Consider the following 13624-nt stretch of genomic DNA (forward strand, 5'->3'; position numbering starts at 1 on the left):
CGATCCTAGGACGGGAGGTCCACAAACTCCCCTGGCAGCTCCCCACTCGCTTGTATCTCTCCATTTCCTGCCTCTTCCCCTGCACCCGCTCCCACTCCCCCAATTCTCTCTACTCAGCTGCCACCCTCTTCTTCATGATTCTGTTCAACAAGCATTTATTTTAGTTAGAGCCTACTCTCCACCCAGCAAAAAGCTAAATAAGACAGTCCCTTTCCTCAAGGAAGGGGAGCTTGTAAACCACTGGGGAGACAGACAACAAATGACGACCTTATCCGTGGTTATGTCCCATGACAAAGGTGGGCACAGAGTGCTCTGAGAGGCACCTAGATGACAGGCACCCAACCTAGCCCGGGAGGGGAAAGGTGGGATCGGAGGCAGTTTTCTCAACGAGATAAGGAGCAGAATCTCGAAGTTAATACAGCAAACAAGAGGGGAAGGACACTCCCAGCAGAGGGAGCATCACTAACGAAACCCAGAAGACAGGAGGCAGGGGGGTATGTGAGCTGGGGAGACAGCAGCGGAGCATAAACTTGGAGGGCGTCTTCCAAATAAAGCTGGCAGAAGAGGGCTGTATCCCCTGCCAAAGAACTTGGATTTATTCTGCAGTTGATGGAGAATTATTGGTGGGTTTTACTCAAAGGGAAGTCAGTCAGATTTACATGTTCACTGGATCTCTAAGTCAGCCGGAGTAAGGAACACTGGATGGGAGAAGAGAGATATGGAAGCCTCTCTGATCATCCAGGTAAAAGAAGATGAAGGTGTGGAGTAGGTTTCTGGTGGTTGGTGGTCAAAGGGCAGGTTCAGGACAGCATTCTTGATGGTCACGTTGAAATCCCTTTTAGAGATCCCTTTTAGAGATCTAAGTGGTGCAATTCAGCTCAAGCGTTAAGCTCAGGAGAGCAGATAAAAGTATATATCATAACATACACATATACATTTGGGAATCATAAGTACATATTTTTTACCTTCAGACTATGTGCAATTTTAAAGCCAATCCCTTCCTTTTCTCTTCCCTGAGCTTTCACCTCGCCATCATTACTCCAAAATTGGGAGCTTCCTAGCAATGGGTAGAAACATGCCTTCTTCGGGTGGGACTCTAACAGGATTTGATCAGTGGCACTGAGTATGCGAAATTGCTTTGGTTCCTCAGACCACCCTCACAAATATGTTCTGAACCTCTGTGCTCATAGATGGTAGCATCAACAAACTCACAGAAAATAGCAGATCTCAGAATTGAAGAGGATGTTAGGGGTTATCTATTCCAACTCTTATTGAATGCAAAACCCTATACATCTTATTGACACTTTGCCCTTTGTAGTTGACCAGGCTGGTTGCCCACCAACATTCATTCCCCCACTTTCTCCTTCTAGTTTCAGTACCTGAATTGTTGACAGTATGGAAGCATCGTTCTGTTGTGGATGTGACTTATTAAAAAGTGCCAGAGAAGAATCATCTTTTTCAACACCTATACCAACTTCAGAGCGCTCGTAGGCTCAGGAGATAGTGACCCAACCCCTGGCTCTAGAAGACGGATCCCAATTGGGCTGAGCCAATCATAATAATCCCATTGCCCTTGCCAGGTTAGTTAAGAATGGATATGTGATCCAGCTCTGGCCAATGCTAAGTGCGGGAACTGTTGGGAGATGCTGGGGAAATTTTCCTTGCTCTACTTTTTAAAGTGTTGTTTCCGTGGAGGTTATGACCATGGGGGGCTGAGGGGGTGGGGCAGGGGGGACAGAAACCAGTCATTAGTCGAAATTGATATTCAGTTTGATAGTCATCAGTGCTGCACAAGAAATATCTCTGCCCTTCCAGGCAGACTGTAGAATTGCAATTCCTGGCCCATTAGTGAGCAGGAGGGGAGAGTGACTTAGTACTACTGGTCAGAAATCCTGAGCAAAAATGGTGCATGTCATTTCTGAACCAGACCATCCAGTTGCCGCTTTAAGACATGGTAGAGCTCTCGTTTTCTCCTGGCATGGTGACCAGAGATGCTCCAGGTGGGAGTGGCTTTGTCAGCCTGGAAGTGATGTCAGTGAGGAGGCCCCAGCATGGACATGTAGCCTGAGTAAAACTACACTCTTCTTAAAGCCACTGGAATTGGGTCTACTATTGCAGCGTATCTTAACCCGTCCTGACTGATACACTGAGGATGAGAGGAACATCATGAAGCCATTCAGGGAACTTTGCCCTAGGCTTTCACAACTCCGATCTTCCAATAATGTAAGATAATTAAGTTTCTTTTGTCAAAGCCTCTTTGAATCCAGAGCTTTTCTTACGTGCAGCCAAAGGCATCCTATGGATATAGCGTGTATTTTCTGTCTCCATTCTGACTTAGGGTTTCCACCTAGCTATGGTAGACAAATGATGGCCACTCCTTTTCACAAGAGGTGGTGTCTGTTTGTCTTCCCTTTGAGGCTAGGCCAGCCTTTTGACTTGCTTTGCCTGATGGCATGTAGCAGAAGTGATGCTCAGCCAGTCTGAGTCTAGCCATTAAGAGACCTGGCGCCATCTTCCTCTGCATTCTTGAGATCGAGCTGCCATGTAAGAGGCATGGGCTGCCTGTTATACTCAGTGATGAGGAGTGAGACCACCACGACATGGAGAAAGACCCTGGGAGACAAGATGCCACCTTTGGCATTTGATTCCCAGTTGAGCTCCCAGCGGAACGCAGCAAAGGATGGGACCCAAGTGAGGCCAGAAGAGGAATCATCCATCTCAGCCCCAGGCAACCCACAGAATCATGAGAAGTGACAGATTGATGTTGTTGTAGGTGTTTGAAACCATGAAGTATTGTGATGGTTTACTGTAACACAAAAGACAGCTAAGTCCATCCACAGATCACAGCATAGACGCTAAAAAGAAATGTATTAGGTGCAACTTCCAGCCACTAGATGTCCGAAGCTATTTTTCATGAGCTGCTGTATGAATTTGCTAGGGCTGCCATCACAAAGTACCACAAACCAGGTGGCTTGCAGAATAGAAAATGATTGTCTCGCAATTCTGGAAGCTGGGAGTCTGAAATCAAGGTGTTGGCAGGGTTGATTCCTTCTGAGTACAGGATCTTTTCTAAGTGTCTCTCCTTGGCTTGTAGATGGCTGTCATTACGTACACATGACGTTCTACTTTTATGCATGTTGGTCTCCACGTTCCCCTCTTTTTATAAGGACACAAGTCATATTGGATTAGGGCCCACTCTATAATCACTTCATTTTAATTTTATTACCTCTGTCTCCAAATAAGGTCACATTCTGAGGCCCTGGGGGTGAGGACTTTAGCATATGAATTTGGGGGGTGGGAGAGAGGAGGCACAATTCAACCCATACACCTACCGCATGGAAGGGTGATGTGCTCTGTACAAAACATGATGAAAACGTGTGCAGATGAAGAAGAAAGGAAGAGAGGTCATGTTTGCCATCTTTTATTGGAGAGTTGCAGTTTAGGTCACACTGGAAATGAGTACTCTTTTTTATACCCTTTTCAAGACTGAAGGCAATTGCTCGAGTGAAAGAAAAGAGATTCCAAATAGGCAGCACAGGAAAGGGACTGCCTTCTCCTGGCATTCCCCACCTAGAGTTGGAGTTAAGGAAGTTTGCATCCCATATAATTAGAACTCTAGAATTGTGGCATTTCAGAATTTGCAAGCATTCATATCCTCTAGACACTTTCTTCTAAGCAGACCTCTGGTTAGCCAGACAAATGAGGGCAAAAATGACCTCAAATTATCCCTGTGGCTAGCCTGGCCCAAGGTTAACTCACTTCTGCATTCACTTATTCATTCTTTTTTTTTTTGCGGTACGCAGGCCTCTCACTGCTGTGGCCTCTCCCGCCGTGGAGCACAGGCTCCGGACGCGCAGGCTCAGCGGCCATGGCTTACGGGCCCAGCCGCTCCGCGGCATGTGGGATCTTCCCGGAGCGGCGCACGAACCTGTGTCCCCTGCATCGGCAGGTGGACCCTCAACCACTGCGCCACAAGGGAAGCCCACTTATTCATTCTTTATCATTTATTCTACCAATTAGTCCTTCAATAAATATTTAACGAGCACCCACTATGTGCTAGTCCAACACACAAATAAATTATGCTTTCTAACTTGAAATCTGGAATCCTACATAGGGCCTCATAGAAGTGCCTTCCCTCTACCACATACCAGATGTGATCGACTAAATGTGTCCCCCCAGAATTCATATGTTGAAGCTCTAATACCATCCCCATGCCATGTGAGCACTCAGCAGGAAGGCAGCTGTCTGCAACCCAAGGAGAGAGCCCTCACCAGACACCAACTCTGCTGGCACCTTGATTTGGATCTCCGCTCTCCCGAAAGGGGAGAAATACATTCCTATTGTTTCAGCCGCCCAGTTTTCGGTATCTTGTCATGGCAGCTGGAGCTAGGACACCAGAGATTGAGAGGCAAAAATAAAAAGGTTTGAGAAGACTTCAGAAATGTTTTTCCCCCGAGCTGAGTGTCCAGCAGTTCCCTAGGACACAGACTCTTTTAGTTAGGTCGTGAGCTACACTACCAGGAGTATGCCTTAGCAGATTCAAAGCACCTCGGAGACATGGTGGAAACACAATTGAAGAGTCTAATGTGTGGGCCACATGTGAGCTCAACATCTTAACAGCTTCTTGAGAAGCTCTCCTTAAGGGGCTGCTTTCCTACTGTGATCATCTAGGGCTATCAAATGTGGTTTTCTCCACGTTTGTTGTGACATTATTAGCAAAGACAGGTGAATATGCATGCACTTTTATACTTTTAAGCCCAAGACGTAGAACCCTACTGTTAGAATTGGTCTAGCTATTGTGACTGTCTTTTTTTTTTTTTTTTTTTTTTTTTGCGATATGCGGGCCTTTCACTGTTGTGGCCTCTCCCGTTGCGGAGCACAGGCTCCAGATGCGCAGGCCCAGTGGCCATGGCTCACGGGCCCAGCCGCTCCGCAGCATGTGGGATCTTCCCGGACCGGGGCACGAACCCGTGTCCCCTGCATCAGCAGGCGGACTCTCAACCACTGCGCCACCACGGAAGCCCCATGACTGTCTTAAGAATAAGGTCACATTACAACACTAAATGATTGAGAGTTTGGGGCTTTCCCCCCTTTTAATGTAGGTAAAGCTCTTCTGTATCCCCAAGCATGTATTGAGTCACAGAGTAGCTCATTTTAGTTGTGTGTTTCCTGGGTAAACTTGTACCGAACCATTTTCAAAGGGCACATTTAGCTGGATCTATGGAATGTGATTTATCGACATAGCATTGCATCCAGTCACTCCTTATGGTAGGACAGGCTGTAACAGTGTTCTCTGCTATGACGCCCTCCTCCTGTGCCCAGAGCAGACATCACTAATCAATTAACGAACCCTTTCCTGCTGAGACCAGGCATAGCCTCAGAAAGCCCTTCCACACACAAAGCTCCAAATAGCCAGCAGAGATTAACTATAGCTGGAATTAGTACGAGAAAAAAATCCTATTTGCCTAACAGCTCAGTGAGAGGCGAGTCATAGTGGTTCAAGCATAGTTCTGTTACTTTATGTAGATGTGGTTTTAGAATTCTGTTCCAATTATACAGCTTTATTGCCCCAAACGGAAACATTTATGAAAGGAAGGGGGTGAGAGTGTGAGGGACACCACCGTCATTGGTCATTATGTGCTTTTTACTGAAAGACATCACTGATTTACAGCTAGAAGAAATGCACACCGGGGTTAGCGCTTCCCGAGAAAAGTGATAATGAAGAGTTTGCCAAACGGATGCCAAAGATAATCATCATACAGCCTCTCTCAGATATTCGTGTGCAGATTCTGTGCACTGCTATTCCATTTTCTCTTCGGTTGTAATTTATTGATATTTTATTCCAAACCACCAGGGATTAACATACAAAAATATATTTCCCTATAAAACTAGGAAGCCTGTTACGAGCACATTAGACATAGATGGCATAGGGTTCGTATCAACCTGTGTTCTGTGTCAGTACAAACTGTTTTTCGTACTTCTGCGTCCTACCTTTAGATCATGCCTTTTGTGTCTACTGTGTCACATGGGTTACCTTGAATTCTGTTTCCGACTTCCAGGAAGTTAAACCTGCCCTAGGCAGTAGTGCCTTCAGTAGAATAGGTACACGTGATTTAAAACAACCGACTAAAAATTGTTGGTGTAGCTTTTTCCTTTAAAGGGAAAAAAAAATTGAATTAACTAATTGGATCTAACCCACTGATCTAATCCAATTGACTGGGCACAAATTGGTCATTAATACAGACAAATGAATAAACAGCAATTCTTGATTCTGTTTCAGAATGTAGATGCTATCTGGATGGACCATTTGTTGGGTGAGTGCCAAGCTAAGGGTGAATCACTGAATAGACGGATGCCATCATTAAAATAACTGAGGTAACTGGGCTGAAAGGACCAATTTTGTTGTTAACTCCCATCAATTTTCAAAATTACTAATTTGATCCTGGAATGACTTCTGTGGACAGAGGTCCATTCTGACATGCTCAGTCTTGATCAAGACATTGAATAACCCCATCTGCAGACATAACCAGTGTGCAGATAGGTCCTGCAGGAGCCAAGAAGCAATTAAAGGAGGGAGGGCTGGCCTGAAGATGCCTGGCGAAGGAATTTCTGGAGGTAGTTGGCCAGAGAGCCTGAGAACTATTTCTTGACCTTGGCTTGAGGATCTGATTTTCCAACTTATTTTTCAAGTCCTGGCTCAGCACCTGATGGTGCCTGTTCAATTTTACCCTCATATCCCAGCCCCCAGCCCCAACTCTATCTCCTAGAAGCCCAAGCCTGGGGAGTGGCGATGAACCCCTGCCAAATCTTTCTGTCCGAGGAGTCACCAGGTGCTGAAGGACAAGGTCATGGTGGCACTGGTGTGGTGATAGAGATAGCTCCTGGGTTGTAGACACTACAGATCAAAAGAGAGAAACCGGGGCCAGGTTTATCCTGAGACAGACAACATTGGAGTTGTGTTCAGGCCTTTCAGAACGGCCACAGGCTCAGTGAAATCACATGGGAGGAGTGAAGCAGAGGGTTCCTTTAGAACCGTCCATTCAGTCCAGAGAGGTTACACCAGAGAAGGAGGTCAAGGCAGGGCAGTGAATTAAACCCAGCAGACCTGGAAGACCTCAGAGCAGGAAGCGTGATGAGTCAGGGTCCATCTAGCAATTAGGAAGAAGGACATGCATGAGAACCGACAGGAAGGGCAAGACATTGCCACTGGGTCTAATCACAGTGATGGGTGCCCTAGCCAAGGAGTGGCTTACAAGCTTTCAGCATGAGCAGGTATCGACTCCGAAGAACAGGCTCGCCGGGGCTTGCAGGGGGAAATAGCTAGAGATGAAAGTGATGCGTGGGATAAATCCCACCAGGCCAAGGGTGACCACAGTCTGTGCCCACTTGGCCTCCATGAGCCCGTTTAGGTAACCACACTCAAATCTCCTGCATCACTTCCACCACAGCCCCTCTCCCAGCAACGGATTTCATAAATATGCACAACGTGTTGGTTGCACAATGTTCATGATTGAAAATATCTAATTGGCCATTATTTTTATTCCTTTTCATTTTACCCTGCTTCTCATTCTTTCAGTTCAATATCTTCTCAGGTTTTTATTTTCCATCAATATGTTCCCATTTCTGCATATAACCCCCCAAGGTAATTTTTAACACATTTAATTTCAGAATATGCCAGTCCCTCTGAGAGATAATATATTCCAGGAGAAGAAAGAATATTTGGCAAAGAACTTGGGAATTTGGTCTTGATTCTCATCTTCAAATTGCTTATTGTCCTATCTCAGAATTTCCTGGTTTTTTACTCTATCACCTTTATAGAGATTGCACAGTGTAGGACAGTGGTTCTCAACCTGGGGGTGATGGGGAACCTCTTGAAATTATAGCAAAATTGTGTGTGTGTGTGTGTGCATGCATGCTATTTTTAGGAGACATTTCATCAGACAATCAAATGAATTCAGACCCCAGAAGAAAAAATGAAAACATTACGAAAGGACGAAAACTCTGAGAACTGAGTTCAGAAGACCTAAATTCCAGTCCTTGGGTTACTTTTTTACTAGTTCGGTGACTAGTATGTGACCTCTTGGGGCACAGTTTCTTTTGCTGTAAAATAGAGAAGGTAATTCTGGCCTTTCATACAACACGGGATCAAATGAGACCACGGATGGTGAAGTATCGGAAACTCAGAAGTTCAATAAAAGCGTTCATTTTTCTCATGCTGCCAAATCTCTCAGTTATGCAAAAACATAAGGGCTGGATCAAAAGTCAAACCAAACCAGTTCTGGCAGCGAGGAACGTGCTGTTTTCAAAGCACGCCCCTGTCCTCTAATGATATTTCAGTCTTCCCGAATTCCTCACTAGCTTTGTGCATGGTTGCATGGGGAACAGAAGCATCGTGGCAGTTATCCAGTTTCTTCAATCAATTATCTGGGTATTTGAACTAATGTGATTATATATTCTTGCTACACTATTTCTTTCTGGACCCTACTCTCCCTTTTGGTGTATAAACATGCCTGAGGACGCAGCCCTTGTGCGGACAGCTGCCCTTGAAGAACAACCCTTTTAAGAAGTTTCTGAAATTAGCTCTGTGTGGCAGTTGACTGCGTGATCAGCTCCAGAGACAGCCAGCTAGGAGTAAAGGATGGAAGGGTTCAACGTTTTCCCTCCAACAGAGAAGGGCTTTGACCTAAGTGGAGCCCTGGACAATTTTGGAATCTGAGACCACAGTGATGCCAGCTGGCAAATTAAACAAGGAGCGAGATCGAAAGAGGCCACAGTGAGGACCTGGAGGGACAAGGTGACACTTTATTACCAAGAGAGTAACACCTTTCAATTGGTGAACACAACAAAGAGGTGGCAGCCCCAGCTCGCTTCTGATTCGCTCACGCACCGAATGGGGTTTGAGACAACAAAATCCTTTCCTCGCTTCATTTAGAAGTTGGGATTTTGATTAGGAAACAAAAGGCCATGCAGGAGACAAAACGTGAAACAGAAGGAGGCTTCTAACTGATAAAGACTGAATTTATTAGAAAGTACCCTGAAAGCCAGGCATAATGAAATGAAAATAACTTTATTAACTCAGCATTAAGAGGAAAATGTTAGGAAAAGAAATAACACACTTTGTAGGGTGCAGCAGGGGGGACACATGGGTTTATGAGGATTGTTTACTTGTGAATAACGCATACGTCAACTCCATGGATCCTTCCCCAAATGTGCTTCTTTCCTTCTACGGCTCAGTCATCCTGCTCTGTCAACAAGCCTAGAACACATAACCTGGAATGCTGAGAATACTGCTTTCACTTCCAAAGGAGACGACCTGGAATTACAGGCATTTAGAACAGCATTAAATTTAAAAACCACAGCTTGCAACAGCCATCATTTTTTACAACGTAAGCATGGCTGTGAAGGTGATTGTGAAGCTTCTGGGCTGGGATGGCAATTGTAAGGGTTTTTCTTTTCGGTCTGGACCCACTTTCACGTTGTAGTGGACGCTGATGGTTCCAAGCAGCGATACTAATACTTTATGGTTAACAAAGGTCCAACCTCTATTGAGATATCTTTAGTTTTTCCCTCATGTCCTTTTTTCTGTTCCAGGACCCCATCCAGGATATCATGTTACATTTAGCCATCACATCTCCTTAGGCCCCTCTGGTCTGTGACACGTTCTCAGACATTTCTTGTTTTTGATGACTTTGACAGATTGGAGGAGTATGGGTCAGGTGTTCCATAGAATGTCCTTCCACTTGGGTTTCTCTGATGATATTTCTCATGGGTAGACTGGAGTTATGGGTTTGGGGCAGGAAGGTCACCGAGGTGAAGTATCATTCTCATCATATCAAGGATACAAGCTATTAATGTGATTTAACCATAATGACGTTGACCTCGATATCCGCTGCTGAGGCAGTGTTTGTCAGATTTCTCCACTATAAAGTTATGCATACCGTACTCTTTGGAAGGAAGTCACTAAGCACAGGTCACATGTAAGGAGTGGAGATTGACTCTCCACCCCCATGAAGTGGGTGCACAAACCTCAATTATTTGGAATTCTTCTGCACAAGAGATTTGTCTTTTCTTCTTCCACTTATGTATATATTCAGTCATTTATTTACATCAGTATGGACTCATGGATACTTATACTTTGGGCTATAATCCGACACTATATCATTCATTTTCTTGTTCAAGTTGCCCCAGCTTTGCCCGTCACGAGCTCTTTCAGTTGGTTCTTGTGTCCATTTGACAGACACACTGCCACTGGGGTTTTAGGTTGTTTGTTTTTGAACACTGCTTTACTTTCAGCACTATAAGAACTTCTTACAGTTATACATTTCCTGCCCCAACCATTGACTCAGCCATTTCTCCTGGTCCTTTTTCTTGTAGAATGGTATTTCTTCTCTTTATTTTTTTTTAAAAGTATCCACTTATACCACTTTCTGCCAATCCTTCCCTTGTCCCCCTAACTTCAGGAATCCAATTCTTTCCCCCTGATTTTTTTTTTGTTTTGTTTTTTGTTTTGTTTTTGAGGTACACAGGCCTCTCACTGTTGTGGCCTCTCCCGTTGCGGAGCACAGGCTCCGGACGCACAGGCTCAACGGCCATGGCTCACGGGCCCAGCAGCTCCGCGGCATGTGGGATCTTCCCGGACTGGGGCACGAACCCGTGTCCCCTGCATCGGCAGGTGGACTCTCAACCACTGCGCCACCAGGGAAGCACCCCCCCCCCCACCGATTTTTTTGCTATTCTCTTTACTGCCTTCAAAAATCTGCCTTACAGATCCCTCTAAGATTGAAGATTTTCATCACATTTGGAGCCCCTCTCTCTAAAATCTCTCACTCTTCTGTCATCTTTCTACTGAACATCACGGGTTCCCCTCCCTGGCACCTATAGCGCGTCAGCCGCAAGCTGGAAGGAAAGGAATCGAGAGGAATACTAAGAGAAGGAGTGAGCTCAAGCTATCTCCTGGGTGGCACATTATTTTTAATTAATGCTGCTGCCATTTCCTCACTCTCCCAGCCAAGTTAATGCAACAAGAATTGTGTTGGCATCTGCAGCAGCAAATGGAGAGGAACAGCAGTTTCAAAGGAGGGGGTGACCACCCCCCACCCCCAATCCGGGTACACTTTGGAGTAGGACACAATTCACATGCAGATCGCCAGGACTCGGCGAGGCTACTGGTTGGAACTCGGTGGTTCCGGAAACACATGTCCTCCGCGACTGGCAGCAATGCCCGCTCTCCATCATTCTGAGACACTTTGAAGAAGGCTCTTTGCCAAGGTGTTCCCTGCAGTCACATGCGGGGCCAGCTTACGGGGAGCATAGGGGGCAAGAAATTAGCACCCAAACACCTTGCCACTCACGTCCAGGAAAAACAGGGATCACAGCGAGAGCCGGGTCCTCTGTCTTCACTTCAGCTCAGTCGTTCCTTCCTTGCTCCCACTCTTCAGATCACCACCCCTAAGAAAGCTGATGATTTCCTTTACCTGTGGCTCAACAAACCGTTCTTCAGGGCCAATACACCCCAGTGTCCGTGGTTCATGCTAGAGATGCAAAGGGATTCAGGATATGGTCCCGGTCCAGTGCAAACAAGATTAGCCTGCAAAGAGATCACATCAGACAGTGCATTATCTTTAATATATACACCAACATTCACATATTATGTTATATACATAGACTCTGTGCCTGTTATCGATTTTTTATTTTTCCAAAAAATTACTAAGCTTATTGTTTTTTATCTTTAAATTTCTCCTGGGCATATATCTGGAGAAAACCGTAATTTGAAAAGATACATGCATCCCAATATTCATTGCAGTGCTATTCACAATAGCCAAGACATGGAAGCAACTTAAATGTCCATCAACAGATGAATGGATAAAGAAGATCTGGGGGCTTCCCTAGTGGCGCAGTGGTTGAGAGTCCGCCTGCCGATGCAGGGGACACGGGTTCGTGCCCCGGTCTGAGAAGATCCCACATGCCGCGGAGCGGCTGGGCCCGTGAGCCATGGCTGCTGAGGCTGCACATCCAGAGCTTGTGCTCCGCAGCGGGAGAGGCCACAGCAGTGAGAGGCCCACGTACCACAAAACAAAACAAAACAAAATCTGGTACATATATACAATGGAATACTACTCAGCCATAAAAAGAATGAAATAATGCCATTTGCAGCAACATGGATGGACCTAGAGATCATCATACTAAGTGAAGTAAGTCAGACAGAGAAAGACAAATATCATATGATGTCACTTATATGTGGAATCTAAACAAATGAGACAAATGGAAAACAAATTTATGGTTACCAAAGGGGAAAGGGGGTGGGGGAGGGATAAATTAGGAGCTTGGGATAAAAATATACACACGACTATATATAGAATAGATAACCAACAAGGACCTACTGTACAGCACAGGGAAGTATACTGAATATTTTGTAATAACCTATAAGGGAAAAGAATCTCAAAAGGAAAAAAAAAATATATATATATATAATTGAATCACTGTGCTATACAACTGAAACTAACAAGATATGGTAAATCAACTATACTTCAATAAAAAAGTTTTTTAATTACCAAATTTATTATTTGTTATCTTGAAATTTCCCAAATAATGTGTGAATACATTCTTTAAGAAAAACTAAAATATTACAGATGAAGCTAAAGGTCTGTAACAAGCATACCACCTCCTCCCCAAACCCACCTATACCTCCTCCTTCCCAAATACGAAGGCAAACGCTGTTTGGGGTTTGTTGCCTATTTTCCCAGAGAACAGGTATGTTTTTAAAAAGATACTGAAAGTCAGGACAGTCTTATTCAAAACGGTACGGCTGACAATCACTGACTGCCGCGTGGCTCCCCCTCCTCCCATTCTTTTCCACCTGTCACTTAGCCTGGGCTGGTGATAAAATTCCAGCTGTGACAAAGTGAGAGAGAGGCATGGACATATATACACTACCAAACGTAAGGTGGATAGATAGTGGGAAGCAGCCGCAGAGCACAGGGAGATCAGCTGGATGCTTTGTGACCGCCTGGAGGGGTGGGATGGGGAGGGTGGGAGGGAGGGAGACGCATGAGGGAAGGGATGTGGGAACAGATGTGTATGTATGACTGATTCACTTTGTTATAAAGCAGAAACTAATAAAAAATAAATAAATTAATTAAAAAAAAAAAAAATTCCAGGCGATGCTTGGAATGTGGATGGGCCAAGATGGCTCTTGTCAAAATGGAATAATCAGAATGGAAGAGAAAGGCTGGGCCTGGGGAAAGCACGCAGATGTCCTCACTGATGAATCCAGGCTGGACCAGGGAAATGAGCGAGGGACAGCCATCACCAAGAGAAGCAGGAGGCGGTGGGGAGTGCAAAACTGGAGGAAGGATCCCAGATGAGGGAGATGTGGAGAAGGATGACCATGGTCCTCAGGCCCAGGAGGGATGGGAGAAGCGGGGCCCTGCAGGCAAAGCCATAGTCTTAGAGCAGACTGTGGTTACAGGCACGAGTCTGCATGGTCCCAGGGGAGCAGTCTGCCTTGACCAAGGCTGCCTGCCGTGGACACCCTTTTATACTTTTTATTAGTAGAACCTAGATTGAGAAACACAACATCCCCAGGAGCATAGACACCCCCCTCCTTGTCCCAATTAAAGGACCT

Source organism: Hyperoodon ampullatus (assembly GCF_949752795.1).
Source record: "Hyperoodon ampullatus genome assembly, chromosome: 19".
NCBI lineage: Eukaryota > Metazoa > Chordata > Mammalia > Artiodactyla > Ziphiidae > Hyperoodon > Hyperoodon ampullatus.